Source organism: Lissotriton vulgaris, chromosome 3_2, assembly GCF_964263255.1.
Source record: "Lissotriton vulgaris chromosome 3_2, aLisVul1.2, whole genome shotgun sequence".
Lineage (NCBI taxonomy): Eukaryota > Metazoa > Chordata > Amphibia > Caudata > Salamandridae > Lissotriton > Lissotriton vulgaris.
The window spans coordinates 124,421,513-124,447,873 of NC_141690.1; positions in this window are offsets into that span (position 1 = coordinate 124,421,513).

The following is a 26,361-nucleotide window of genomic DNA, read 5'->3' on the forward strand; positions in this document are numbered from 1 at the left end:
TCCATAACTGAATGACGGAAATTGGAAACTGGATGAAAACAATTGCCTAAAATGTATTGATGAAAACCCAAAGTCCTTCTTGACCCCTTCATCGTGGATGCAAGATTTAGGCCCCCTTACAGAAAGACAAAGAATGTGGAAGTGCTCTTTGATGATAAGTTAACCTTTTCAGACCAAATCTGTCAGGCTACTTCTTCATATTTTTACATCTTAAGAATGATGAAGAAAATCTTTCCCTGCATTGCATCGGATTTGCAGAAAACAGTGATAGTCACTTTGGTACTATCACAACTTGACTACTGCAATGCCCTCTATGTGAATCTGCAACAGCAATGTTGGCATAATCTATAAATCCCCCAAACCGCAGCAGCTCATCTGCTCCTCAATATCTTTACATTTCAGGCACTGCATAAACTTCACTGGCTTCCTGTGAAAAATATGCATTGCTTTTAAGGTCCTTTGCATTGCACATAAGGCCCTGTATAATTTTTGAAGAGAGAATATCAAGCTCAGATTTCAGTGTTATGTTCCTAGTAGAAAATGTGTTTCTCCATCTACAAGAAATGTGATGTCTAAAGTGAGACGGACATCATGGGGAGGTGGAAGTTTTACTTTTGACACTGGAAAACTGTGGAATAGTCTTCCTTTCTATTTTAAAAGTCTGAATAACCACATGAATTTTAGGAAACATCTGAAAACCTGTCTCTTTTCATACTAAAAGTTTGGAAGGAGTTTTGTTCGTTTGTTGGGAGCTTCAGGCAAAAGCACCTACAGGCAGTAGTGCTTCATAAATATTAATTTCATTGCAACACTTTTAGAACAATCACTCAAGCTATAATCACTAATAAGCTACATCAGAGACTCCATATCATCTAGAGCACAGTGGGAAGACTCACACTCAACTCCCACTCCGTACCCACACATCCACTCACCTTAAAGGGCTTTACTGGCTCCATATTACCAAGCATACACTCTTCAGGCTACTCACACACTTGAAAAATCACTGCACACACACCAGACACCTTCAATCCTCCAGCTTTCGTCTTGCTTTCATTTACTGTTCTGAAGAGCCATAGCTGGCAGCCACACTTCTCACACCTGGCTCCTAAAACCTGGCACTAATTCCCCCATCGCATTAAAGCTGTCAGCTCAGTCCTAAAATTCAGAAGGAGATTGAAAACGTGTATCTTCCAGTTGGCTGCATCTAGGGAAGCCTTCTCTTCTCTAAAGTTCTATGATTCTCACTCAGCAAAATATGTGTTCTACGAGTAAACATAGCATAACATAACACACTTTTATGAATATTTGCAGGGAGATTTACTTTATACCAGCTGTAGTTAAAGACTATTGTAGACAAATAGGCCCTCACTACGATGGTGGTTGGATGAGCGTAAGACCGCCATATCTGCGGATGAAGACTGACCAGCATGTAGTTAGCGGCTCCACCCGCCATATTATAATCCAACTGCTACAAAGGTGGTTGGAAACATACAGTTTATTATTGTGGTGTGTGCTGGGGCCCAAAAAAAGGAAGCAACACAAACTGCAACAGTAAAATGCATGTCAACAAACATCCATGCACTGGGGCCAGGAACCAGTTGGTGTCTGGCACACGATGCATGGATGTTTGGGGGGGCATGCAATGTACCCCACTGCCCCCATAGCGTAGGCCGGCGGCGGCCCTGCAAGGGGCCCACAATGTCCCTTTCTGTCTGCCTTTACATGTTGATGGGACCGCCATGTAAAGACTAAGGGAAAGGGACATCTTAATCCTTACGGCGTTGCCACCACAAGCACGGCCCCCATTGTAAGGATTAGGCTATGACTGCCACCCATAAGGGCTACTTGAGCCTGTCGGAATGGGCGGTCTTTCCCGAGTTCCAAATCGCTAAGACCACCAGTATCTTAATCCACTGATACACTGGACTGATACACTGGATGTTGGACGGATTGGCACCGACGGCCGGCCGGTGGTGGTCTTCCTGACATCCTAATGAGGCTACTGACATTTCATGTCTATGAAGATACATCATTATTCATCACTATTAACAAAGAGCCTGATTTAGATTTGGGCAGCCGGGTTACTCCATCACAACGAAGACAGATATCCAGTCTGCAAAAATATCAATTCCAAAATATGCTATGGGATTTATATTTCGGCAGACGGAATACCCGTCACTATTGTGATGTACTAACCCATCTGCCGAAATCTAAATCAGGTCCAAAGTCTCATTTTTGTTATCAATCAAAATGTGACACCACTTATCTAAAGGCTTAAGGTCAAGAACTCACAAATGCTGTCATGATATATAGTGTGTTTCTTCAACTGAAGAGCACCTGTTCCTATTCATGTACCACCAAATTTATTTGTTATGTAAATTTTGCTGTCAAAAATAAAGTTCTCACATGTTCTAAAATAATGTAAATAATTGATTAGCAAATCTTCCCACTCTATGTTGTTATATTCCATATAGGTACCCTATATGCGCAGGTAGCACTGCAACCTTTCACCTATATCCTTTCCTACATTACATAATAACGGTTCATAGGGACTCACCTGTTACCTACATACGACACTGCATTCAGAACACAGGTTTTTCCCTAGTTCGAAACTCATACATTATGCATGAGGCTTCCTGGAAGCACAGCAGGGCGGACAGCAGGACGAACACCTCCTGTATATTATCTGTGTATAAAGTTCAAGCCTGACATCATCCTTTATGCCGACAAAGTAACACAGTGAGGCAGGGCCCCTGGGGAGACCTGTGGATATATATACATCCTGTCTTGCTTAGTAAGACAGAGGAGACTGTGACTTTCCGGCTAACACACTGATCAGAGACGCTGAGGTTCCTGTATGCAGACACTCAAGCTTGCAGTGGACTAACATCCCACGCAGGGTGTCCAACTCAAGACCAGTACGGGGTCCCATGTTCTCTCCTTTCTCAGGTAATGGGGTTGACTAGATCTTATCATGTGTTATATGTACTTGTATATATTCATGATTACTGCAAAATGGTAGAACTGTATCATCCCTTTACTTTTGTAGTACAGCTAATCATATATCTCTTCTACTGTCTAATGCTTGTTACAGCACATCTATTTTACACTAGAATACCAACTGTTCAATAAATCCTTATTAAAAAGTCCAGACTGTTTATTCTGTGTATTCTGTGTATGTCTGAGAAAAACTAAGTTAGCACAAGTGACTGAGCGCAAAGTAGTATATTGTTTCCATGATCCTGGGGGATCAGGGTTGTCATGTTCTGAGGTTGCCAGAAACTATTCTCTTCCCGGAAAGAGGAGATTCTAGTGGTACTGTGAGCTGGCTAATACAAACAGGTTAACATATCCAGTGGGGGTGATCGGAACCAGTCTGTCACCAAACCCACAGTTTATGTTAACCGAATGCGCAGATCCTGTATAGGGTATATAGGAACTACACGATATGGCACCGCCAACGTTGGTTGGGTACTTATTTAACAGTAGAATCTGAGTAGTTCAGTCATGCTATTCTCAGAGACCCCTACTCACAAAACACCAAAGACGTATGGAGTGGGTGGGCACAAACTCCGCCACAGCTGAGTAGGGGAAAAATCCTATGTATTAGCTGTTGGTTAATCAAGCTTGAAGGACACAGTGTTCCTAAAATTGTGCATAAAAATAACCTTACCTTAGTTACCTTGGACAAACTTCTTCTTTACAAAAATTACTGAGACCAGGGATAACGAAAGAGTAGATCTACACATCTCAGCTGGAGAACACGCAATTCAGATTGCAGAAATATTCAAACATACAGTCACCCTTAAACTGCTAGAGCATAGTTTAACACCTAGGGTTGGCATAGTAATTTTTGTAATTGAGGCACAAAAATCTAACAAAACAGAGGTATTATATTTGTGGGTTACATTCCCAGCAGCAAATGCAAGAACAAAGACACTTCACTCTTACACAGAATTAGATGCAGCAGAGGAATATTGTCCATTATAGGACACAGAGGTTCCGCTCACATACCAGGAACACTTATACTGGTTTAAAGGTACCTACCCCATATAAGAGGAAGAGCAAGATTAAGCCTGCTCGGAGGAGAAGGGGCAACATGGCCGATATTAGCAGCCTACATACCACATTCTGGCATTGAAATAATGCCACCAGGAGACTTACTCTTACAACACAAAGATTTAATTAAAATCTATAAAAACATGAAGCAATTTGTGATGAGCACATTCACAGTCCAACCAGCAATAGTTGCAATGGATGGAACTCAATCTCAGGGTACAGCAACTAAAATCACACCACAAACATTACACGCAGTAATGGGCAAAATGCCCACAAAATGCGAACAAACGCCATTCTGGGTAGCTCAGAAAACAACACAACTAGAGGCAGTTTTCCAGAATGCTAGCCCTTATGAAAAACACAATCTGCTTGACCATGGGGATAACACCACAAGTAGGGGATTGTACCACTTGGAGTATAGTCTTTTCGGCCATTTACACCAGAACTCATGGTATTTCTTCATTAGCGGTGATACCCGATGTATTAAGCCAAATACAAAACAAGTACAGAGCAGAGCCTGCTCTGAAATTTGGGATGAAGTTACTAGGTAACTATGTCAACGCTTAAGGGAATTCAGTCCTTTAGAACAGGAACATGAACTACCAAAAATAATTGAAACTGCATATGCAGAATTAGGCAGAGACAGTTTGGATGGGAACGCTTCAAAACCACAACTGATGGGTAGTCCTGAAAAGGACTCTTCCAAACAGACACCTGCTTCTTCTAAAAAGAAGTGGGACAATAAAAACAACAAACATTTAAGGGAAACAAATCTCAATCCCTAGGTAGATCTCCTCCACAGGAGCCCTCTGAAGAGAGGCATAATCTCAGGAATAGGGATATTAGGAAACCTGACAGGTATCAGGATACTGATACACGTTACTCCTGTTCCTTGCAGTGTTCATAAAAAAACTCTGAGAGGGAAGAATGGTCAGAAAGACAAGAAGAGCCTACAAAATCCATAGAAAAGCAGCACACTCAAGATTACACTTCTAAAAAGGAAGAAAAGCCAAAGCAAAAGCCTCAGTTTAAAAGGAAGAATGTTGCAGGTCTAAAGATCAGACATGCCCAGAATTCTGAGGACTCAAATTCTGAATGGGGAATGGGCTCTGGCGATGCTAGACAGTGCAACAGAAGTAACAATAGCTCACCAGAACCAAATGGAATTGCTGGTGATAGCAGACTTGAATGATTATATTACCATAGAAACACCTGATACGAGGGTGAGTGTCCCACATAAAGTATATGAAATAACGTTCCAGATGGAGGGGGACGAGTGCAGGAAAGTTAGAGGTCTCTTTTGGGAGAGCCTTATGCTTGGCTATGACATTTTGTCAGAGGAGCGAGATTAGCCACCAGCATTTGTCATGGATTGCCGTAAAGGAGAAACGGTCATTCTACCGGCATCCTCAGACCATATTCCTAGGAATTTGCAACACACATTTGCACGGGAGTGGGCGGTAGCCCAAGCCCCAGCATTATCTAAAAACCATGTTGGGTGGGTTGGGGATTCAACCCACCACATAATTCCTTTAAAAAATACTCCAACTGTACAGAGGCAGTTTCCAATAAGGCAAGAAGCTAAAAAACAGGTCAGGGAGATCATAGATCAACTTGAATACCAAGACATTTGCAGTTAGAAATGCAGACAGTGCTGCATTAATGAATAACATTGTGCGGAAAAAATATAAAACAACACTTGATACCTCAAATGGATTTTTCTGCCAAAATATAGTGCCTGAAAGCAGGTATTTAACAGCATTCTCAGCACTAGGGTCTAAATGACAATTTGGTTGACTCCCCACAGGGGTATAAGAACAGCCCAGGATTGTTTTTGGTCAGAGTAAGAGTTACTACAAAAATTGGATGAAGAAGCATTGTCCTATGTGGATGATATTTATCTGACAGATGATGACCTAGAAGAACACTTGACAGAGTGAATACCATAATTTTGGGATCTGCACCTGAGGGCTAGAAAGTTAACTTTAAAAAATTTAAAAAATCCCACCTCAGTGTCCTGTTTTTAGGATATGAGCTTTCAAGTACAGTAAAGAGCCTGGCAGCCAATTTTTTTAGAAAATGCGGACTGCTCCAACCTCCAAGAACATTAAAAAATCTACAATCAATACTGGGATCCCAACATTTTGGTCGAACATACATTTTGGTTTACGTAGAAAGAATAAAACCTTTCTACAACTTAATGAAGCCTGATTTCTTAGCAAGAAAGTGGACACAGGAACACACAGATACACTTCGTTCCTTACAAGCTGACATGATAGCTTCCAAACACTTACAGACACACGTAAACGTACGCAACTTGGTGATCCGTATAATTGCGGGTCAATCTGGGTACACCCATCTAACATAGAATGAAAGTGAAACAGTACCAATTGCATACAAATCACATCTGTTCACAAATGCTGAGATGCGCTTCACAACCACTGAGAAGATTCTGACGGCGGTACAGACTTCTGTAGTAAGGGATGGAAAACTGGCTCAGGGAACATGGATAACAGTAATTACTCCATTTCCAGCATTAGAGGCTGCGACAAAGGTAACCATCCCTAAAGCTAAAACCTTATATCAGAGATGGATACAATGGGCTAATTCTCTGACTGCAACAGATGTAGAATACAGGTACAACCCAAAGACACAAGCATTCCTGCAATACAAACAAGAATATCCTCTACCAAATGCAATAATGCCTCTAGATCATTATGAATGTATTATTTACACTGACCGATCTGCTCAACCGGCCATAGGAGGTAAGCAACAATATAGTGCAGCATGTGCAATTGTTAGCGGTCTAATGCGGGATGGAATGTCCATCCAAGTTGCACTAAAATGCAATCTTTAGGAGACTTCACAGCACAGTTGGCATAATTAAAAGCACTGATACTGCCTCTTGTAAATATTGATCGAGAATTTCCCACACTAATCGTGTGCGATTCCTTTTACTGTGTGCAGTCATATAATGAATACTTACAATACTGGGTTCAAAATGGGTTCAAAGATGCTAAAGATGGTACAATAAAGCAAGAAAGGCTATGGGAACAGGTAGTGGAGTTGAAATCCAAACTACCAAGGACTCATATGATACAAACAATGAGTCATCAGTGTGATGGCGTTCACGTTGAAGGGAATTCATTGGCTGATGAAGCCACATAGGGGGCTGTACATACAGCTTCCATAGCTGCAATCGATTGTTCTAAAATGAAAATAGACGGTGATATTATGGTGGCTGTTATTGCTTCATGCAAAAACAGCAGAGCAGTACCAAAACGATTTCCATGTAAGTACTCCTACAATTTAGATGCTAATAACATTCCATTTGCTCAGATTCCTGGAGTGGGAGATAGAGTAATTCCAAACATGGATCGTAGGTTAGGTTTAATCCTAGCAGCACACAAAGGGATAGGTGCCGCACATCCAGTAGTTACGGCAACAGTTTCTTTATTGAAACAACGCTATTGGTGGCCTGGATTAACAAAGCAGACTAAAGACTACGTTTTGAAATGCGACATCTGTCAGCAGATTAAAGGTTCCACCGTAACACCTCCAGTGCAGACACCATTGTTAATAGCTGACAAACCACTAGCGTGTGTCTACCTAGACCACTGCGGCCACTTAAAAAGTGATGGGGCTAAAAGATATATCATGGTAGCAGTGGATTCCTGCTTGAGATTCCTGTGGGTGTGATCCCAGCGCTCGGCTGATGCTCGAACTGTTATAAAAGATTTAAGAGTCTTCATAGGGACATACGCAATTGGTACATTACATTCTAACAAGGGCGCTGCATTTAGCTTTAGGGCTTACAAGGAGGCCATGGGATGGTTAGTTGTAGTAATGCGGTACTCATCTCCGTACCATGTTATGTGTTATGTTAAATCCATTGATACCGAGCACAGATACTCAGAAGAGTGTCCCGGCGCGACCTCAAGAAAAGGAACCACTGACCAGAGCACTAATCAAAAAGGAGAGTTTTTAAGATTTTTTTGAAGATCACTGAGTCTTGAATACTTCATAAGGTCAGGGGAAGAGCATTCCATACCAACGCAGCTTTGCGCACAAAGGAACTCCCACCTAGCCAGTGGCGTTTGAATCTAGGGGTCTTCATCAGAAGTTGAGAGGAAGACTGCAGCTGTCTCACAGGATTATAAAAGGTAAACCTCTTATAGAGGTAGGAACGACCCCGGCCATATAAGGCCCTATAGGCAATAACCAGGGTTTTGAATTTTATTTACACCTCCACCGGTAGCCAATGCAAAGAGCGCAAGCGGGCACACACACTACATCTACGAGGTATACCCAGCATGAGTCTAGCAGCCGAGTTCTGCACGACCTGCAATTTGTTCAGGAGGTAGCCAGAAATGCCCATATAAAGCGCATTGGAATAGTCCAACCAAGTCAAAATCAAAGCACGGACAACTGTTTCTTTGGCTGGTCTAGGAAGAAGAGGCAAGGACTTCCTCAAGGCTTTTAGTGTACCAAAGCAGGTCCCTGCTAGCTTTTTGACCTGGGTAGAGAAGGACAGATTGTCATTGTACCAGACCCCCAGATTTTTTGCAGCAATACCCATAGCATTAGGCGTGGGAAAGCCAGGAGGCCATAACCTCCCTCGGGAGGTTAGCTGGAAAAGCACCATACAAGAGAACCTCTGATTTTTCTTCATTACATTTTAACTGTGCCTGAGCAAGCCAGCTGAAGAACAAAGAAAGACAGTGTTGAGCTGCAAGAACTAAGTCCTGTGGCTCTTCCCCAGGAGAATAGGAGCTGGGTATCATCAGCATAGGCCATCACCTTAGCCCCTGTGACTTCGCTAAATAAATCAGCGGAGTAACAAAGATGTTAAAAAGAAGGGAACTAAGGGATGACCCTTGTGGAGCCGCGACACGAGGTGGGAGCCAGATCTGCTGTGAGCGGTCTTCCAGAAAAGATTTGACCCAGCGCCAGACAGAACCGGATATCCCAATATTCGAAAGGCAATCAATAAGCGAAGAATGCAGTACAGTGTTGAATGCCACCAACAGATCGAGTATAAACAATGCCGCTCTTTCGCCAGCATCCAGACACCCTCAAATTGCTTCTGTCATCCACAATCCAGAGGGAAATTCAGTAATGGAGGGAAAAAAACAAGACTTAAAGCAATCTTTAACAGCTAGAGTATTAGGCAATGGTGAAAGTTGGGTAAAAAATCTGTATGGAGTACAGAGAGTTCTGAACAACATGCCAAGACGTTTTGTGGGCGGGGTCACTCCAAATGGGTTCCTATTTAGGACAAGAATGTGGGTCCCTGATCTTGATTGTGAAGGCGCAGGGGTGGAGGAAAACCCTTTTGACATCCATGATCTAAATAAATCCAGGACACAACAAATTAATGTACACCTGAAGCAGACAGCCCCTGGGGAAGTCAAATCCGTCATGGCAAGACCTGTCTGGATCCCAAAAGTCGGGGACCTGGTCAGAAAATAAATAGCGGACAAAAAGAATTTGGGCATCCTACAGAAAGCCTGTACTGGTCCTAGCAGTGAAAGGAACAAGAATTGTACTTCTCTCGCCTCTTGCCGGAAAAAAAGGAGAAAAGATTTGTCTCAATTGACCTCATCAAACCACAATTTGTGGCCGATAATGAGCATTGGCCATGTGGACTCCAAAGTAGCAGACACCCTCCTCTCGCCTCAATTCAAGAAGTTCAAACAGAAAGACTCATCACATTCAAAGAGTCACCTGCACGGAATGTTATGGAACTCGTTCCTCTTGAACCTGAAGTTCAACTTCAAAATGAAACTCAAAATAACAAAGAAATTGCTATTCGACCAAATACAGATGTCTACTTTACCATGCGTCAACAGGAGCAAAGTACGATTTCAACAAATCCTGATGCAATTCCAACAATTGATCGAAATGCTTCTGGCTACTTCATAAACTTTGATACGTTTTCTTTGGATTTAAGTGTACCTGAAACAACGCCAGCCCGAAAATCATGCAAGCAGCAAATTAAAGACTTTTTGAATTTTGTTAGAAAGATGTACCTGATATCACCGTGTGTAGAACTCTTTTCTGGTTAGGATTAGTGATAGTTTTTAACATGCTTATTAGTGGAAAATACATTTGACAAAGGTCTGCTGCCCAAAAGGTGAACTTAATTTTAAAACCACATCAATCCTCTCATAAAGAACAAAAAGATTTGTGAACATTACAGCAATTCGTGTACAGGATGGTATAGTTTGGGAAAGGTTGATTTCGATATATTTTGCCCAACAGAAATTTAAAAAGTTCCACATTTATTTAAAATATCGTTAAGTCATATCATTACCTCAAGTACATTTTCCGATGATTGGGATTTTGAAACTGTTAAGAACATGTTGTCTGATTTAGAAAAGTGTGCTGCATTTTCTAAGAGTGAAATATTGGAGAGCTCGGTAGATTATGTATTGTTATCAGCATTATGGTCATTATTCTTTACATAAATCTGTTAATCCTCTAAATGTGTTCACATACCATCAGTGGGACCATTGTCCAACACCGCCAAAAGGCAGTTCAAAAAGATTTACACAAAAGTTTCCAGATTTTCAGGGTTTAATATATCTGACCCACATCATATTATTATACGATTGCACCAACATCAGCACAGAAAAATATGTTAACAAACACCAAACAGATTTTCTCCGCATCCTTTATTGCCCAGTCGTCTGAACAAGGTTACCACTTATGGAAAGATACCATAGACTTAAAATCAGCCTGGGGTACTAGAGAATGGCAAGGTCAGGGAACGGAAGCTTTATTTAGAGCATGCCTTATCCCTCAACAGATCATGTTTTTGAATGAGACAGTGCAACAGACCTAGACAAAATCAAAGACTTGAACACACCTCGGCTGCCAACCCCACCAATGACCGATGGTGATGAAACATCACAAGAAAAGGTTACATTAGATGACATCATACAATACAATAGATCAGACCCTGATTGGAAAAAAATGTTGATTTGGCCCACAGACACCAATAGTTGTAGCGCAAGATTCTTGGGTAAAACTGAAGGGTTCTCTATCCATAGGCCAGATTCACACCATGTACCGAGAGATCTTCCTGGGGTAGTGATATGCTACAGTGTTGGAAAGTTGTGCCTTGATTGGCTAAAAACCTCAACACTCACAGAGGTGAAACAGCACTTATCCTTACTCACACTAGACCTGTATCTTAGGGATTTTTTACTAGGTTCCAGGTAGCCACGTCATAAATGTTTCATATATGCTGGAATTTATGCTGCCTACAATGAAATTTAGAAAATATCCCAATAAGAGGCCGCAGCAAGATTACAGGAAATAGACCTTATAATTCTAGAATAATCTCTAGCAGTGGTAGACAATGGGTTAAGAACATTGACCTCTAGGATATATTCCTTAGGCAACATTGTATCTTCTAGGATAGACCTACTAGAACAAGATTTTGCCATATTACAACACAGGCAATCTCATTTACGTTCTATTGTGTTGTTGAGTTGGACGCTGCAATCTTTGCGTGCAGGCTATGTGCCTTGGCGGTTTATAAACAGTACGTCTCTGTTTTCTGAATACAATAAAAAAGATAAACAGATAGAAATGGCACAAATGGGAGCAAAATATACAATGCTGCATATCGAAAAACTAGATAGATTACCATTTACAGTGGCGGAATCACCATCCACAGAATGACTAATACATGGGCACATAACTCTACCGGTCACTACTTTTCAGTTTCAGTATTGCCTTGAACAAAAGCAGGCATACAGATATGAAAAAAAATGGGTAAGGAATACATTATGGAATCTTGGGAATTACCATACAGGTTTCGATGCCGGAGTGGGAATCGAGAAGTGTTTCTAAGCGGTACACACTTAAGTGAATCGCTCATATGTCAGGATATAATGCTGCATGGGCTTGTAATGGTTCTGTGGCGAACTTGTCCTGTCATCTGAGGGGTACTCCAGCTGCTGTGATTACTCCAGCGTTAGGCTACTTTCAAATGGGAGTTACTTGATGCTGAACAGTCGAGGCTGCTGCAGAATGCTACTGGGCAGTCCATATCTGGTAACCATGAGCTCCAGGGTTACTTGTTGTATGCAAGTATTGTTTCCACGATACATACAGTCAGGGAGGGGCCATCACTGAATGTTTCTTTAATACGGTTTGATACTCTAAGCAGATTGAAAGCCATGTTTTACAGAAGTCTGTGCACTTAGCCTCGGCTCAAGAGACTTTTGATCTCTAGATAGTAAGGTCTTCAGCAGAGATACAGGATCTTAACCATACAAACTGCCCTTTCCATTTCATAGAAATGGTAAATCGTATCTTCGACATGCCTGATACAACTGGCATTGTGCACCTATTTAAGACCATAGGTTCTGGACTTCTAGGCACCTTTCAGATGATCCAAATTTCGTACACTCTCTATTCAGAAGCATCTTCGGAGGACTTCAGCTGATCCTGTTTCTAATAGCAGGTATCCTGATTGTCTTCTACCTGCTATGCAATGGACATCCCAGTCACCAAGGAGATGAAAAAACGCGCTCCTGGGGTGGAAATACCGTGATCGAATGGTACAACAGCTGGGCACGCCTAACCTGAGAGAACTAAGTGCATCTTGGTTGCTGTCATTTCGACGAGTCTGGATGGACTGCATCTTATCTGTCCTCCGATGCCTTTTATGTGGATAAGAATGCGTGTTAGTCCTTTGTTTGACACTGCCATCATGAGAGCAACTGGACGTGAATGCTCTACTGGATCCGAAAACAGCCAATGTTCTGCAATGTCCTCAGCATATTCCCATGTTGATGGCGGCATTCCTTGAGCCACTGCAGGTAGTAACCACACCTGTTGGTGTGGACACTGGCTGCTCCACAGACACCCAGGCTTTGGACGGTGCACAGGCTGCCCCAGCACCGGCTGTGGACAGTGTGGAACATCATCTGTGTTCAATTGACGTACTCTGTAAGCTGTTACAGGGGCCGTCTCCTGCGGAAGCAAGCAACGAAAATGTTATGTCTATCAGCCAGGACACATAAACGATTGACTCATTTTGGCTTGTCGTGTGCTGAAAGAAATTTGCCCTTTTAAATAACAAGCTCAATTTGAAACCCTGATACAAATTGACATTCTTTTTCACTTATTGGGCATCAATGGCTTTCTAATGCTTATAATGATTTGGACTATAGCTACGGACACCAGGGTTGCAATAAAAAAAAAAAAAGAATTCTTTTAGAAATTTTTAGAAGGTTTTTAAACATTTTTAGATAAAGACATGTTTTATACTTTGTGTGTACCAATGTCTAGTTAGGAAAGTTTTACACTTATAGGTTACATATGTTGTCCAGTCAGAAGAGGAGTGGGTGTTATATTACATATGGGTACCCTATATAGGCAAAGGTAACACTGCAACCTTTCACCTATATCCTTCCCTACATTACATACATAACAGTTCATTTGGACTGACCTTTTATCTAGATACAACACTGCACTCAGAATGCAGTGTTTTCCCGAGTTCAAAACTCATGCATTATGCATGAGGGATGTATGACGTGACAACGCATACTGTTACCACGCATACCTTTACAACGCGGTATATACAACGAATACCTTTACAACGCATAGCGCTTAGAGGTGCTGGATAGTGGTAAGTATAATTTTATATTCCAACTCCAGTCCCCGTGGACACTAGGGAAGGTGTTGGATATAAAATTATACTTATTCCCTATCCTAGAGCGCCCCCCAGCGCAATGCGTTGTAATGGTATGCGTGGTAATGCCTGCGTTCTAATGGTAGTGCGTTGTAAAAATTCCGTTGTAAACGTTGCATACCTGCATGAGGCTTCTTGAAGCACAGCAGGACTGACAGCAGGACAAACATCACCTCTATAATATCTATGTATAAAGTTCAAGCCCGACGTCATCCTTTAGGCCGACACAGTAATACATCAAGGCAGGACCTCTGGGGAGACCTGTGGATATATATACAGCATGTATTGCTTAGTAAGACAGAGGAGACCATGATTTCCCGACTGACACACTGACCAGAGATGGTGAGGTTCCTGCAGGCAGACACTCCAAATTGCAGTGTTCTAACATCCCTTGCAGGGTGTCCAACTCGACACCAGGACAGGGTCCCATATTCTCTCCTTTCTCAGGTAATGGGGGTTGATTAGATCCTAGAGGGATTCTTGGCATAACACCTATACAGATGCCAGGTTCATTTAGGTACATCCAGTTAGGGAGGCATCGTAGGAGTACACACTTTTTGTTATCATGTGTTTTATGTACTTGTACATATTCATGAATACTGCAAAATGGTAGAACTGTACTATCCCGTTACTTTCGTAGTACTGCTAATCATATATCTCTGCTACTGTCTAATGGTTGTTAAAGCACATCTATTTTACACTAGAATAACAACTGTTCATTAAATCCTTATTGAAATGACCGGACTGTTTATTCTGTGTATCTCTGAGACAAACTAAGGGAGCACGAGTGTCTGAACGAAAAGTAGTATATTGTTTCCACGATCCTGGAGGATCAGGGTTTTCATGTTCTGAGGTTGCCAGAAACTATTCTCTCTCCGATAGGAGGAGCTTCTAGTGGCACTGCGAGCTAGCTAATGCAAACAGGTTAACGTATTGGTGGGTGTGCTCGGAACCAGTCTGCCACCAAACTCACAGTTTATGTTAACCGTATGCGCAGATTCTGTATTGGGTATATTGGAACTAGACTACAATGTGTTTCTCCTCTTATACTATATCGCTATGGCATCCATTACATTTTTGTTTCTCACTCCAAGAATATAATATTCCAATGATCTAGGGTACTGCAGCATCATTCTTCTTAGCAACTTCTCTTGCCAATTCCTTCTATTCTAGTATGTCATCAACATATCATCAAAATATCTATCCGGCTTTCTTTTACCAAAATAATCTTCCTAAATCACCTATTACAAGATTGAGAAGATTTTTAGAGAAATCATTTAGTATTGTTATATATACTAAATGTTTTGATATAATTCAACTCAGGATATTTTGATTCAATAGCTGACTGGACTAAGGCAATGCCCCTTATGCTGCACACCTTCTACACTTCTGACCATACAGCTGTAGCTGTATCTATTTTGTGCTCCCCACGATATATAAAGTGAACCCCCTATATCACGCCCATCCACACAAGGTAAACAAGCTGAACTGTATTGACTGAGATAAACATGCATTGGCAAACCTTTGGAAGCTTTGCGCTCACAATCAAGTGTTTACAAAAGCAATAAAAATGTTGTAGACAAATAAATGAAAAATAATTGCTTGGTGTATATAATGCATGGATTTGATACAGAATTACATGTGTGAAGATTATTATGCAAAATAATCTCTCGTGGTTTCCAATGTATAAAGTATAAAGATGGACCCAAGCATCAAAAGAAAGACGGCAGTTCAAAAATGTAATTGCAAATGTCTCTTTCCAATGACTGAAGGGTTACTGAGCCAAATGCTGAATGAGAACTGAAGCATATCTTCTTAGAATATATAGGAAATACAATATGTTGACCATAAATGGCATAAATGCCATCCATCTCATGTCAAACCCAAAGAAGGAATAGATATTGCAATATGCTAGTGCAAGGCTACCACATGACTCTATATCTTTCTGACTCCATATCACCAGGGATTTCATATTGCAATCCTAGGCTTTTCTTTTACAAAACACTATAACAGGTGTCTTATTTTAATTTGATTTCCTGGAGTGAACCAGCATCAGAAGTCCGAGAAAGTACCAAGTTGTTAAATGGCAATCCATCCCAGGAACACTGCCACCTTGATGGTGTGAAGTCATCTAATAACTTTATACTGCTGCCTTAAGGTAGCTTGCACCTCAATCAATTGAGTGAGTCACATTGGTGTCCTAGTGGTTTACATTTCATTGTTTCAAGTCAGTGTTTCCATAGTCTATGACAGCATTAGGTATGTTGAGGTAACTCTAAGGAATGTCTATGTTGTTCCAGCCAAATAGATGGCCAGAATATAGGCAGTAATCAGTGTGGTTTACCTGCATTTTAAGTTTAGTGAAAGTGATGAGGGAGGACATGATGATAGCAAGAGAGATAGAGTCGCCAACTGGATGAAGAACAACTGTCTGCAGCTGAACACAGACAAGACAGAAGTACTGATCTTTGGCAACAGCAGAAACACATGGAATGAATTCTGGTGGTAATCAGACCTAGGACCTGCACCCACTCCTCCAATCACACCAGAAACCTTGAAATCATAATTGACAGCAAGCTCACCATAAAATCACAGATCAAGGGGATCTCCCCCCACCTGTTTCATCACTATGTGAATGCTATGTAAGATCTTCAAGTCAAGTGGCAACCCATACCCACAAGATGCACCGTGACACAAGCCCTCATCACCAGCTAACTGGACTAAGGCAATGCCCTTAATGCTGCACACCTTCTACACTTCTGACCATGCAGAACGCTGCATCCAAACTTATCCTCGGCCTTCCCCTACAAACCCACACATCCCACCTCAGGAAACTCCACTGGCTCCCAGTACAGAAAAGATACCAATTCAAGCTGTTGACCTAAGCTCACAAGCCTCGACAGAAGCAAAGACCCACCTACATTTTCTTCTGCCTGAATTTTGCCTCCCTTTCACTCCCCGCATTTATCAAAGCAGAAGCTGAGTATGCTACTTCTCCCACATCACAACAAAGACCTAGAACAGCCTCCCATGCACCTGTGGACCATCACATCACTTCAGGAATTCCAAATGGCCCTTAAGACCTGGCTGTTCCAATAAGCCTCCGGAGCCTGCAAGCACCTGGATACCCTTTCAGGTGATTAGCCATGCTTTACAAATCCTAATTGATTGCTTGACTGATTCATAGAGTGAATGAGTGAGGGAAGATATATACAGCAGCAGAAAGGGAGAGAGAAACCAGAGGTAAAACACCACTGAAGAAATGTGTCACTACAAAAGCAGTAGCTCCATAACGTACCCTTCCCCTATATTACACCTTCACTTGCAGTCTGTGTGTCATAATTCTTTATTGGAAATTAAAGATATACAATTTCATAAAATATAAAACAACATTATAAATTATTATGGGACTAGCAGAATACACATATAACGTAATATAAAAGTGGAAAAAGGAAGAAAATCATATATAAGAAAAGAAAGAAAGAGGAACACAATAAATGACAGGAAGGTAATTATGGAAAAGGAGAATTGTGCATAATATGCTAGGAAAGTCTAAATGTGATTGGAGAATAACTAGAGCATGATCAATATTAAATGTTAATACTTTTAGGACAGGGCAATCTTCCATGTTAACATTGACTATTGCATTAACAGCTGTTATTAATTGTCTTTCCCTTCATTATTTGTCTTGAATGTTCACTCTGGTCCGCAATAAGTGCTATTTGTAGGAGTGTGATGGTTAGCAGTTGTGTTGGCACTATCACTGGCAGCACTGGCAGGGGCACTGGGTGGTGCAAGCTGTAGTGGCCTCCTGACAAGGGATCTGGCACATATTAATTTTTTTTATAAATTAAGCACTTTCTCTAAACACAGACCAATTTATACAGTTAAAACTGCTAGTTAGGTTCATAAGTATGCTGGTGAAAGCCAATTATCTAGCGGTATTCAGTTGTTTGGTGCTCTTTATTGTAAGAGGAAATACTGCTGTTCACAAGAGATATACACTGATTCAACTTCACCACCCTAAAGCTAGTAGCATAGTTGCTTGAATGCCAATACCAAAGCAGCTTGCTTAGGAAATGTTATACACTTCCTAATTCTAATTTTCGTGTTATTCTCATGGTCAAGCTCATTCTCATGTTTGTGTCCTTGCTACCTGCTTCTTCTCAAAGTGGTAGGCACCTCACTGAGTTTAAACAAGCATTTTAATGAAACAAAATCGGTTTTAGCAAAACCTTTTACATTGACTGTAAAACAAGGGAGGAGCTCGAGTTAAAGGAAGACTCGGTGCTGACCTGTATTTTGAGAGTTCTAAATCAGCCATTAAAATGTGTTAAGCAATTAGGGTTGCCTTACAAACCACTCACTTTTGGTGAAGCCAGAGCTCTTCAGTGGATATGAATCCAGGCCCTTTTCTCTAAGGGTGGTGGGGCAGGAAAAAAGCATTAAGAGGTTAAAAACTAAGAAAACAGTAGCGAAGGAAGAAAAAAATAGTTCTCCCCTCAGACCAATTGATTTTAAGGGCAGGGTCACTGAATGTAGCATTATTTCTGCTGGTCATGTTTCTTTCCTACCCGGGCTCCAAAGTAAGCTAACTGTGTAAGCAGGATTGAAATACACAACCCCCTTGTGACTGGAAGCCGTAAAGCATTCCCCACTTGTGGTTTTCTTCAAATGAGCCTGCATGGAATATGTGTTTGAAAACAGAGAACCTCTTTATTAATCAAGCACTTCACTTGCCATGCCAGCATAAAGTTTCATTTATGTCAAAACCCCCTTAAAAATGGGCTGGAGTGGTCCCTCCTACGCGGGCGGCGACAGACGCAGTGGGCATTACATTCTAAACAGAATTAATTAATTGGGAGGAAATAATGTGCACAGTTTGCAGAATTTTTGTAGTGGTTTTTCAATCATTTGAAGTGCCGTGCATTTTGACCCCCTGTTCTTTTAAGGCCTGCCATTTTCTTTGGGTTGTAAAATCATTAGAACGTCCCTTGATTAATATTTTCGAATAATTCGGGGTGCCTATTATAGCATACTCGTTTTTCATCACCTTATCTCATTTCTGCTTGTGTGGGCATTGTATATTATTATACATGGTTGTATTTAGGAAAGAGATTACTGGACACACATCACTGGAGAATGTTATTATGTTGAATATCCCGGAGGGGAATCACAATCTGACCACTTACAAATGGTTTCCAATAGATCATGGTGTGGAATATGGTCTTTGTACACCCTTCACCACATGCCATGGGAAACACATCGCAACAAATTCTACTTTTTAAACTACAAACATAGAATGAAACCAATATGCACCAATAATGAAGCTCATGATAAGCAACGAATAAACTACAATTTTCTGCTTAACAAGTTAGTAGATGTCCAACTACCTTTGCGCTATCGATTAGATCCAGTACAAATCATATGCAAAATAGTCAAATGGAAATTCCATCAGGACGATCTAATTCCGGTAGATTTACTGGAATGTAACTCAAGAGTAATTCTGTATAGTTAGTAGAGCCAAGTCTGTTAAGTTCATCTTAATTTGGTACATTACGGGGCATATTATCAAGGGGGTTTATCTCCGCTTTTTTGGCTTCAAAAGACAAGAAAGCGGAGATAAAATGATCTCCCTATTACCTAGCTGTCGCTAACACCAGTTAGCGACAGCTAGTAGGAGATAGCGACCATCTTGGGCCCCACTTTGCATGTCAGTGATATTTATCACTAATGACATGCAAAGTGGGCTTGCCAAGATGTTAGCGACTGGAAACAGTCGCTAACATCGCTATTTCCTATTACCAACTTTTGGAGATATTTGCGCTAAGCGCGAATATCTCCAAAAGCTAACACCTGCCCTGAGTAGTTCTTAGCCATGTTATCCAATGGGAGGTGGATAACATGGCTAAGAGCATTAGCTCGGTAATGCATGAATATCGCTGACTTTTCAGCGATATTCATGCTTTGCGGCCGATTTTTATCGCATTTGCAATAAACCTTGGTAATACCAAGGTTTATCTGCGATAAAAATCGCCGCAGCTCAGCTGTAAATTTTTGTCTCTAACCAAGCAATAGCGATAATTATCGCTATTGCTTGGTAATATGTCTCATCTACATCCATTGGCATATTTAAGATTAAGCCAATTGTTTTGTCACGGGAGTGATTAATGATACATACATTTCCTATTTCACGTTTGCAAAGTGATTTGATGGCCATTTGCATATTTAAGATTAAGCCAGTTGTTTTGTCACGGGAATGATTAATACTACACTCATTTCCTATTTCACCCTTGCAGAGTGATTTGATGGCCATTTAACATCAGACTACTATCACATTAAATCTGTCTCCGAAAAGTTGTACTTGACTGAGAAGTCCTACGATTCACACAGCGTTGAATATACCACTCTTTCACTCTTAATGCTTGTGAGTCAGCAAAGTGGCCAGAATGTATAACAATTATTTTTCCAAAGACTGAAAAGTTCACAACCCGCCTGCCCATTCACCAGAGGAGAAGGGGCTGCTGTTTCTTGCACAGAAGTTATTTCCCTCGTGTTATGAATAGTTTGTTTTGTTTCACAGAAGACACTTCACACCCGCTCATTCAGGCGGAGTCGTCATTCTTCTTTTTGCTTGTTCAGGTGCGCGCTGTGAATCGGCCGCGAGGCCCAGCCAGCGCTCCTCATGGAGTGATGACACTGACCCTGTACAATGGGCCGGACCTCCTGGAAACGGCTGACTGGAAGGCTGGGCGCGCGGTGGAATGTGCTTTTAAGAGGTTACAGGCAGCAAAGCGTCCTCACACCTTGACACAACGAGCGCGTAGCTCTCTTACACAAACAAGCAGGTGTACAGACACAGATGTGTCTCAGCCTTGTGGTTTTAAGATTACAGATCCATGGACGACTGCACACAAAGCCACACTCGATCACGAGGCTGTGCCATTCTGAAATGGCCGCCTGACGTTCTACTTGCAAAACATACTGTATCAATCACAGATTAAAGCAACAACACGTGAAGTGAATGACTATTCCTGCAGCCGTGAAGTGAAACCAACGTTTTTAAACGGTGTGATTTATGAGCTGAATCGTTCATTTTAGCAAGGTTGTTCAGCACAGTGCCCTTTGAAGTAGTTTGCCATTGAGCGTATATGCACATTCCAAATTTTGTGTTCAGAGTGGAGCCCACATTTCTTTAAAACTATGCTACTTTTCTAAGAAATGTGATGTATTAAACAGTGCATGTCTAATAATATACATCTAAGTTTGATGACTAAAATTGTGACAGAATGATTAACAAAAAGTGAGCGACCCAAATAAACCCTTGAGGGCTTGGGTAATTAAACTGAAAAGGTAAAAGTGCCTTCAAGGGAATTTATTTTAGTATGTATTTTGTAATTTGTGATGGCTTTAAAAGGATGAATTCATAATCCTTAATGTGAACAAATCGAGTGCTATTAGACTCTAATTCAATGTAAACTCAATTTTAACAGGACACAGCATATAAACAAAACACGAGGTGTATTAGAAAAATAGATTTTTATCAAAAGGAATTTTAAAGGATACACTTCATATACAGATAAGTAAACAAACAAAGAATAGGTCTGTGGGTACACACCCAAATAAATCAATACGTGACTCAACAGAACCTAAAAAACATCTATCCCCAGTTACATTGAATAAAACAAGATAGGGATAATAACCCTTGCATGTGCCTATTCAGCGGAGACCCCAGTCTCCATACTTACCGGCCCCCGCATTCTGCTGTTGCCAAAGGTGGGAAATAATGTCAGCCAACAAAACCTGGTATCCTTAGTGGTCGTTGTTGGCCGCAGTTTATTAATAACCAAAGACATATTAATAACACAAACTGGTTTCAAGCAATCTTCCATTTACGAACATTACTCATCAATCATAATTATCAATCATAATTGGCATATTACACATTATGACACCCTCTTGTGATAGCGGGTGTCAGTCTCTTTGTGCCCTCCTTAGTTCGAAAATGGGGCTTGTACCCAAACCAGTTTGTTGCCAGTCTATTGGTGCTCCAGTGGTTGGTTGACCACGCCCTTTGCGTGTTGCGGAGGGGAGCTTTCCAGTCGGGAGTTAGGTCCCCAGCTCGCTACCAAATTGCGCCCTGCCGTCCGGCCGGGTCTGGGCCGCGAGTGCCGTCTCCTCCTGTTACTCCCCTCCTTTATGCCGCCACGTCACCCTGCCGTGCGGCATTCAAAAGTGAGTGGCCATCCTCTTACACACTGCCCGCCGGTGTGTTTTCTTAGCCAACCAGTGTAGGATTTCCGCTAACACCCTTTCCCTTATCCAGCACTGCGACTTTTGCTGTTCCTTAGGTGTGGGTGGGTGGGCTTCAGTCGTTGCTGCTGTCGCGCCGTTCTCCCAGCTCCTCGAATGCGATGTGCTTCTGCTGGGAGGGCGGCGTCGCTTAAATCCTCTTGAGCCCTCCATGCAGGTCTCAGGTGAGTCCCCCTGATTGGGGGGTTCAAACAAAGCCAGGTTGACCATTGGGCGCCCTTTGGGGGCGCTCAGGTCAACAGGTCACTTCCGGTCGGGTGGCTGGTGCGCACCCCGCTTCCGCTGGTTCCTGTGCGCATCGAAGCGCCCAGAACCAGTTTACCCCCGCTGGTGGCACCACGAGGGTTATGGCGCCGGCCTTCAAGCCTCCCCCACCCTTCGGGCGGGTGCGGCGGCCTCTGCAATAACCCTCGCATGTGCCTATTCAGCGGAGACCCCAGTCTCCATACTTACCGGCCCCCGCATTCTGCTGTTGCCAAAGGTGGGAAATAATGTCAGCCAACAAAACCTGTTATCCTTAGTGGTCGTTGTTGGCCGCAGTTTATTAATAACCAAAGACATATTAATAACACAAACTGGTTTCAAGCAATCTTCCATTTACGAACATTACTCATCAATCATAATTATCAATCATAATTGGCATATTACACATTATGACACCCTCTTGTGATAGCGGGTGTCAGTCTCTTTGTGCCCTCCTTAGTTCGAAAATGGGGCTTGTACCCAAACCAGTTTGTTGCCAGTCTATTGGTGCTCCAGTGGTTGGTTGACCACGCCCTTTGCGTGTTGCGGAGGGGAGCTTTCCAGTCGGGAGTTAGGTCCCCAGCTCGCTACCAAATTGCGCCCTGCCGTCCGGCCGGGTCTGGGCCGCGAGTGCCGTCTCCTCCTGTTACTCCCCTCCTTTATGCCGCCACGTCACCCTGCCGTGCGGCATTCAAAAGTGAGTGGCCATCCTCTTACACACCGCCCGCCGGTGTGTTTTCTTAGCCAACCAGTGTAGGATTTCCGCCACGCCGCAGGGAGGCCCACGTCTCACTGCGGCTCCCCCCCTGCACCTGGTTCGTGGCTCCCACCTTTCTCCATCTTTCCTTTTTTTTTTTTTTTTTTTTAGTTGCAACCTGCGAGTGACATTGCACCCCACAAGTTATCCCAAAACACCTTCATCCCCTTTTCGGATAGGTGTACCCCATCTTGCCCATAGAGTTCTGGGCGGCCCGGGTGGATGAGGCCATGCCGAACTGATTCCAGGCCATTGGCAAGGCAGAACTTGTGCATTGCCACGTTTAGCTTCCTTCTTGCGTTGTCGACGGCCTTGTTGGAATCGGCACCTCTCCAATGTTTCCTGCTGATCATTTCGGACCAGACCACCGTCGTGGGTCCCAGCCACGCAGCTGTCTTGGTGAGATCCCTTTGGATGGCTTGCCCGACTGCTTTTCGCCCTAGCCGGGTCAGGTCATTGCCCCCGAGGTGGATGATCAGGACGTCGGGCAACCAGGCCGAATCTGCCATGAGGCCGTCCAGCGTCGGCAGTAGCTGCTCCCATCTCATACCTGGCTGCCCTATCCACCGGATGTACGTCGCTTTGGGCCTGTTTAAGCTGCGGCCCCCCTGCCGCCACCAAGACTCCATCCGGGACACGAATGAGTGCCCCACCACGCAGACCAGCTGCGGGCGTCCCCCTGTCGAGAGAAAGCATTCTGTTAGGTGGCTTTTACTGCGCACCGTGTGTATTTAAGAGAGGGCGGGGGTGTGTTGTCACCCTGCCGTGCGGCATCCCAAGGTAACTCCCTCTCCGTCCCCCCCCCCACCCCCCCCTTCGGGGCTTTCTCTCTCTTTTGTCTTCCTTCCCCCCCCCCTTTTTTTTTTTTTTTTTTTATACGAGGTGAGGGCGTATGTACGACTTGTACGCCCTGGAGCGCCATCTGCCCACTGCCTGGATCCTGTCCTCTGGCATGCCATGCTGCGATGCTGAGGTTGCTGCGCCGATCCTGAAAGAGTGAGAGGCAAACGAAGCTGCGCAATACCCGGCTTTACCAAGGCCTTGGCGCATTATGGCTGTAAACTGGAACTTACTCAGGTTCCTCCCGTCCTTATGTATGAAGAGAGGGCCATCACCAGCTGGTCGAGCCCCCATGTACCTGAACAACCAGCATACCGCGCAGAGCCCCGCCTCTGGGATGCAATGGAGACGTATCGTCGTCCCCTTCCTTGCCCTGTCTGTTTTGGACTGCCTCAGCGTTAACTCCACTGCCCTCTCCATTGGTTTAATGTCTCTTGCCTGCAGGCATTGCTGCGCTGGGCCCGACCTGCTGGGGGCTACCAATTCGCTGACGCGGAATGCTCCGAAGAACGCCGTCGTGAAAGCCGCCCTAAATAGCAGCAGCTCGTACTTATCCGATAATAAGCCTGTGAGGGCTCCAAGGAGCTGCCCCAGTTTGGCAAAATCGATGGGACGCCTGTTGTCCTTCTTTTTACCTTCAACCCTCCTCCAGCCTTTCAAGGCCGTCTTTAGATAGGCCGAGGTAGTGGGGTCCTCGCCTGTGTAAAGCCTCGCAAAATGGGCAATGGCGGACAAATGCGCCTGGGCCCATGATCTCGTTTTTCTCGACTCGAATGCCCATTGCACGAATTTCTCGACTGCTGTGCGAGTCTTTGCCCTGTCTTCCAGCGATTTTAGGCCCCCAACTCTCATTACTGTGCCCGCGTATGTCCTGTATCTTCTGTTAGCTTTTGCCTCGCAAAATGGGCAATGGCGGACAAATGCGCCTGGGCCCATGATCTCGTTTTTCTCGACTCGAATGCCCATTGCACAAATTTCTCGACTGCTGTGCGAGTCTTTGCCCTGTCTTCCAGCGATTTTAGGCCCCCAACTCTCATTACTGTGCCCGCGTATGTCCTGTATCTTCTGTTAGCTTTTGCGGTAAGTGATTGCCCTACTAGCCATGATAAGTCTACTCCCCCAGGTCCCAGAGGGACGATGGAAAGGGGGTCATCTCCTTGTCCGCTTCGGGCACCAGTTCTCTGAAACGCTTCATTTGGGACCGTGAGAGTGCGTCTGCTGCTGAGTTCTCTGCCCCTGGCACGTGGCGCGCTTTCAGCTCCAGGTTCCCTTCCAGCTGTAATTTAATTAACCGTCGCATTAGCCTCAGCATGTCCGGGCATCTCGCTGCGCCTCTGTTAATGGCCTGCACCACTCCCATGTTATCTGACCAAAGGGTGAGTTTCAGGTTTTTTATTTTTTTTCTCCAAATGGTCAGTGCCACAATGATCGGGAACAGCTCGAGAAACGTGATGTTCCTGGTGAGCCCCTGCGCATGCCACTCGTCTGGCCACTGGCTGGCGCACCAGCTGTTTCCCAGGACCGCGCCGAAGCCAAGGCTTCCGGCCGCGTCTGTGTAAAGGGCTATCTGTTCGGCCGTTACCCAACCTGCTCTCCAAATCCGCACCCCGTTGAAATTTTGTAGGAACTCGTCCCACACCTGCAGGTCCTGTTTCACGCCTGCGCTCAGCCTGATGTGGTGGTGCTTGTGGGTGACGCCGGCCGTTAGCCCTGTCAGGCGCCTTGAAAATACCCTGGCGGGCGGGATTACCCGAGCCGCGAAGTTGAGTCTACCTATCACTCGTTGGATCTCCCTCAGGGTGGCCTTGTTCCGACCCCGTAGCTTCGATACTTCCTCGCGAAATTCCTTTACTTTGCCTGGAGGCAGCCTGGCCGTTCCCGCTATAGAGTCCAACTCTATGCCCAGGAACGTGAGACTTGTGGTCGGGCTTGTGGTTTTTTCTTTTGCGAGGGGGACCCCTAGGGACCTGGCTAGCTCCTCGAAGGCTGCCAATGTGCTTGCGCACACTGCGGAACCTGCCGGGCCCGTGAACAGGAAATCGTCTAAGTAGTGCAGTTTCCCACCTTCCTGGTGCCGGTCATGCAGCGCCCATTCTAAGAAAGTGGCGAACTGCTCGAAATATGCGCATGATATCGCGCATCCCATGGGCATGGCTTTGTCAATAAACACGTCCTCGCCCCATTGGAAGCCCAGTAAGTGGAAACTGGAAGGGTGGACCGGCAATAGTCGGAACGCGGATTCAATATCGGCTTTCGCCATGAGGGCCCCTCTGCCTGTCGCCTTCACCAGCTCGATTGCGTCGTCGACTGACGCATAGCCCACTGAGCAAGCTTCGGGGTCGATACCGTCGTTCACGGAGGAACCTTCCGGAAACGAAAGGTGGTGTATCAGCCTGAATTGACCTTGTTCTTTCTTGGGGACCACGCCTAGCGGGGA